General features: G+C 34.6%; 1 pseudogene across 1 annotated transcript in view; it reads left to right on the forward strand.

Moving 5' to 3' along the window:
• LOC147398376 (V-type proton ATPase subunit C-like) overlaps positions 1 to 1,700 on the forward strand; it is a 47,569-nt pseudogene extending 45,869 nt beyond the window's left edge. The window contains exons 10-12 of the transcript XR_015179574.1: positions 289 to 372; positions 455 to 534; positions 1,056 to 1,700. The product of XR_015179574.1 is annotated as a V-type proton ATPase subunit C-like (transcript). The remainder of the gene's footprint in view (positions 1 to 288; positions 373 to 454; positions 535 to 1,055) is intronic.
• Positions 1,701 to 6,000: the final 4,300 nt, after the last annotated feature.

The following is a 6,000-nucleotide window of genomic DNA, read 5'->3' on the forward strand; positions in this document are numbered from 1 at the left end:
TAGTTGGTCCATGTGTTGAAATTGGGTGAGTGAGTTAATCAATGGAACTGTCTGATTGAGTTGATATGCGAGTCAACTTGTGAGAGATCATTTGGATTGTAGGTTCACTTCACCCCCGATTTTGGGTCACGGGTCCCTAGGTCCGGGGTGTGACAGTGTCTTTCCTCAAGAGTTAATTTTTGTGCTCTTTTTTTTGGTGAAGTACGTATCTTTCTTTCCAGTAAGTAATCTTTCCTCCCTTCCCCTATTTCAATTTTATTTTTTATTTTTAATACATTTACCCTGCAGGTTTTTAGTGCCTGGATGCACTTCTGTGCTGTACGTGTCTTTGTGGAGGGCATTCTAAGATACGGCTTGCCACCATCATTCTTAGTAAGCAAACTTTCCCTGCACAGTCACTTTGTTTCATGTTTGACTTTTTAACTGAGTGCATTTTTAATGGAGTTGATTTCAGGCTGCAGTATTAGCCCTGTCTGTGAAAAGTGAGAAGAAAGTTCGGTCCATCCTTGAAGAGTTGTGTGGCAGTACAAACAGGTAAGTGCATGTGCTATGAACTTTACTTCCATTGCATCAACTATTTTTAACTCTCAGCCATACATTTGTGAACGGCAATAACTATATTTATGGAATCCAGTAGAATGGGCTTGTGGTTCATCACCCAACATTTTGGGTTTTCCGAGATCTTCCAGATGAACCATGACCCAATTGGATGATCCTAAGAGCCCACCCTATCACATTATTTTGGGTGGTCAGAGAACATTTGATGAACTGTCTAGGAAGAAATAGGTTTACCGAAGAAATAGGTATACCAAATATATGTCCCTTAGGAAGACACATACTCTTATGGCCATGCTACCCTTACAAGAGCGTTCATCTCGCAGTAATCATTTTGCACCTTATTTTATTCTCAACCCTTACTTTTGGGTATTAAATTTTAACTTCCAACATGTTGTACCTACATTTACAAGAATACATTGAGTTAATGTCATATGCACCCCCCTCTTTTTTTTTCCTGTGAATTCATTTCCTATTATTTGTGCTTTTTGTTTCTACACCACCTTATGGAAATCTGAAGATGTTGGAGGGTTAGCTGGTCTAGTAGGAAGTGAGGTTGATGCTTATCCGTATGTGTTCTTCACAATCAATATCGTTTGATCTAACTTGAGTTGAAATGTCTAGTTTTGTTCAAATCACAAATTAGACTACTTTTTTAACCCTGCAATTAAAAGTTGATGGGGGATAAAAACTACTGTCTATTTGTGTTTTTTTTGTTCTGGTTGTTCATTTATATAGTTTTCGAGATTTAATTCTAGTGTTCAATGCTTAGTTATGGGGTAGGCTTGTTGAAATTGTAAAACTTTTTGGAGCTCAGGCCATATGGGGAATTCATTTTGAAATCGTTGGCCTTATATCCACCCCTACCCCAAGTATGACCACTCCAGGGGTACAAGGGACGTTGATCAGGGGAGCAAAACAGGCCCTCTTGATCCCCAAAGGGGGATGAAGTGCGTAGATTGCCTGACATTGGTCCCTTAGAATTGTCGGTCGTCGGAGTGCTAATAATGATCTGTGAAGCTCAAAAAGTTGTCATGCTCTTCGCCTCCCTCAAACAGCCCCCATCAGTTTCACTTGTATAACCTTAAGGCTTTGCAACCTTACTGTGAAAGAGGGTATTGGAGTATTAGATAAGAAATATTATAACTGTGATGGATCAAACTCTTTCAATTATTCGGTTTAACTATAGTCCTAGCTAGCATGATATTAAAGCCACGGACGGCTTTCATCATTAATAATCTCCTAATCAAGATGCACAATCCAACTGTTTACTCTTTGAAGAGATGCCAACGGACCTGATCTAGTGGACTACCAACTTCATTTGGCTCTAAGATACCTCACCGACAAGTGATGATCACGGCCAACAATAATAGGGACATTTTCTAGAGATATCAACCATTCAGTCAAATAAGGACTTGTCAAGAATCAACATCATTGAAACACAATCAGGTCTATAGAATTTTAGCACGATAAACAATTACCAAAAAGCACAAATCAAAATAAAGAGAACGCGACATCCTTTCATTATTTAAGTATAAACAAGGTTACAATCTCTCAAGTTTCGCTTCTTCTCATTAAAACTTAAAGTCTCACTCATAAAAAATCCTAAAACGAGTTTAAGATTAATTTGTAATTTATACAAAGATAAAATTGTCCCCCAAAGTATTAGTCTGTCTCTCTGGGTGTAAAATACACCCTATATGCCTATTTAATACCACTTAACAAAATACAAGGCACAAACATAATCAAGTGCAGTGTCCCACTTGTGCTTGGAGAATTTGTGGACAATAATCGAAAAATGCATTACTAGAATGCTACTCTGAGTCGACAACCATTTTGCCACGTGTCACTGGCCCCATGATTCCTAACTAACCAAATAAAAAATCTACACCACTATTTTGCTAATCAAATAATGGGTCCAAACCCGCTCCACAGACGCCACATATCATTGTCCTCAAGTCTTGTAGGCCCAAGATATTTCCCACATCCAACATAGGCTAAAGTTAAAAAAGAGACTTAACATAACACAAAACAAGTTGCATCAATGCCACCTTTCTTTTTTCGTGGTCTGGATCTTCGTTGTTACATTATATCTTCCAATATTTTGCCAGACAAAGGAGACAACGCAATTCAATGTTGCAAACACCGTGCCTCACGGCTCTGCTTGAGTAATCCAAGCTGGGCCCAGGTCCCAGCGGCCGAAACTTTAGTCTGCAACGCCATTGGCGTGTTTAGCTGACCTCTTAATTTCTGTATGAGATGGTACACATATGCTTATCCCTTTGAGGAAAATAATTAGAGGACCATTGATCCATACCTCTCACTTGTTTTCTAGTGGTGTTAGCTGGATGGACACAACACAAGAGACGTGGTCCATGCATGGTTGTGTTTCCAATAATGGACTAATTTATGTAATTGGGGCTTAATTAATTTAGGTGTTATGATTGGAAATTTGGAGATACTTGTTCAACACGATTATGAAGAAAATAAAAGTTGAAATAACAAAATTTGTGTGGTGCGGCAACAATGACTACAATCATGAAAAAAAATTGCAAAGAAAATAAAGTCAAACCAAAGGATACCAAGATTTACATGATTCGGCAATGATGTATACCTGTGCCGACTGTCAAATTTTCTTCACGAGAATCAAAGGAGAACAATACAAAAAAAATACTCGTGTGATTTAATCCCAAATACAAACCCTGAAACCCTTACATTCCCTCTCCCTTTCTCACACAAAACCTAGAAGAAATGCCATAATAATAAAATTCCAGCAAAACTACTGATAAGGTTCCAAGAAAAGGAACTTATCCTAACCATTAGATTAAGATCCCATCTAAATGATTGGGATAAAATACACATAAATAAATAGTAGTTAAATCCCCAATAGTTGGTGTGTTTGTTAGCATCACCCTTATTTTTGTTACTGTTTACTGGTTTGCACGTAGTACTAGATTTAGAAGTAGTTATAAAATCGCAACATTTTGAAAATCCATACAAATAAAATAACAAATAAAGGAAAATTTGGGTATTTTGAAAAGGGGAGGGGGGAATATCAAGTTGATCATAATAAAATGGAGGAGAGCCCTTTTCTTATAAAAGTGGCATCTTTTAGCAAAGAAATCGATATTTTTCTCTAAGAGCAACTCCAACCGAGAGTTTTTTAAAAAAAGCCTTCAAATGGGCAACTACTTCAAAACAAAGGCTCCAAATCTCTTTTCTACTCCAACCGGGGCCTTTAAATCACTATTTTTTTTTTTTAAGTATTGCTATTGACACTCCAATTTTTTTACTTATAATACTCCAATTAAGAGAAAAAATAGAATTACTACTGGCACCTCAACTTTAACTTATTGCACCTCACTTTCTTAAAATATTTATCACACCCCAATAAAAAATAAACACACTCTCTGAAAATTATAAAAGTTTGTCTCAAATTATAAACTCAACATTACAAAACACTATAGCACTTGTTCAAACAAATTTTATAGTTGTTTACAATAATGATTAGGCTTATTTAAAATCATAAAGCCCCAAAATATATAATTTGTGACATTAGTGTGCGGTTTACAATCAAATATAATTTGAGACAAATTTCCATTGAGCCTGATTGATTGATTGATTTGATTTGATCTTTAAAATATTAAATAAAAAGATTTTAAAACTTATAAGGGATGAAAGTGGCTTTTAAATCATGTTACATGAAAAGAAGATGTTAAAATTGACATTTATTAAAAAATGGGACACAATAGGTTTTATTAAAAAAGATGAATAGTGATAAAGGTGGGGCTTTAAATCTTCTTTATACACTTCAAATATAAAGTAATGCATTGTGATTGAAAGTCACTTTCTTTAAATTAAAGGATGGTTGGAGTATAGTTCGGTTGTCCAAACCTCCATATTTTGAATTTTAAAGCACGATTGGAGTTGCTCTAACTGTGTGGCTAATGGTAAACTTACCATTTTTGATTAATTAGTAAATTATAGAAGGAGTTCGTGTGGCAATATAAGGGTCCGTATAGATACAAGAGCCAGAAGTACTTAGAACATAAGTACTTTTTGAAGTACTGTCTGGAGCAGGTGGATAACAGTTGTGTGTTTGGATGTGAGTTCTAAAACGTACTGTCAGAAGTACTTTTGATAGAGTTTTTTTGATAAGTTTTTTTTTTTTTTTTATAAGAACTTTTGATAGAGTTTTGTGGTTGGAAACTATTTTGGATTATGTTAAAATGATCAAAATGCCCTTATAAGTATCAGTTACTATTTTTAACATTATAACTCAACAAATTATTCTTCAAAAGAAATAAAAGTTATTGTTTTTATCCATAAAAACTAATATAAACACTCAACAATTATAAACAAATAGAAGATATTGTGAGCAAATATATATAATCACTAAAAATATGAAGAAGCTTTCACCACATCAATGGATAGTAAATTTTTGTGTAATTGTTCACATCAATTTTGCAATAAGAAAATTTCAACCATGATTGGAATGCTTATGGATAAATCATTGAGTGAGCAATTGGGGGAGGTAGTAATCCAAATTCGAATGCTACACTAAAAGGCTAACACCACATCAATGGATAATAATAAAATATTATTTAATTGTATTTTTGAAGATATGCTTGCAATTTTTAAAATTTATGAGGAGCATACTTGTCCCAAATGCTACACCAAATAGCTACCATTACATCAATGGATAGTAATATAGTATTACTGTAGTTGCATTTTTGAGGGTATGTTTGTAATTTTCAAAATTTATGAGGGTATACTTGTCCCAAATGTTACACTAAAAAGCTACCACCATATCAATGGATAGTAATATAATATTATTCCAATTACCTTTTTAAGGGTAGGTTTGTAATTTTTAAAATTTATAAGGGGCATTTTTGTCCCAATCCCGTCATTTTGACAATGTTTTGTGGCTCCGCGCAAGAGTAGTTTAGAGAAGTAGCACTATCAGTACTCCGTGAAAAAGCACTAAAATGACTCCACAGTAAAGTAGTTCTTTGCAGGAGTTATTTATCTAAACACTTTAAAGTGTTTCTGACTCCCCGCAAAAGTCAGAAGTACTTAGAAAAGTCAATCCACACAGGCCCTAAGTTTTTCATAAAAGCAAAGGTGGTTTAGACATACTTGAATATTTGAGAAAACCCCATTGAGTTCTCAAACTGATGGCATGCCCCTTTGATCTTAGTCTCCTTAGTCTACTTTACTAAATAATAAAAAATGATTCAAATCCCCGAGGCTTCAACGTGTAGAATAAAAACCCTTTGATTTTTCTTCTTAAAATGAGACATCGTTAACTCTTTCTTAGGTATTAAATTTTTTTTATCTTCATCTTCAATCGTAAGATTCTATATACTTCAACCTTCAAATTTGAACATGATACAATTTTGGGAGAAGTAGAAGAAGATAAAATTTGGAGTTAAAACAATTAAG

The sequence above is a fragment of the Akebia trifoliata genome, chromosome 7 (assembly GCF_017979445.1).
Source record: "Akebia trifoliata isolate Shusen 1 chromosome 7, ASM1797944v1, whole genome shotgun sequence".
Classification (NCBI taxonomy): Eukaryota; Viridiplantae; Streptophyta; class Magnoliopsida; order Ranunculales; family Lardizabalaceae; genus Akebia; species Akebia trifoliata.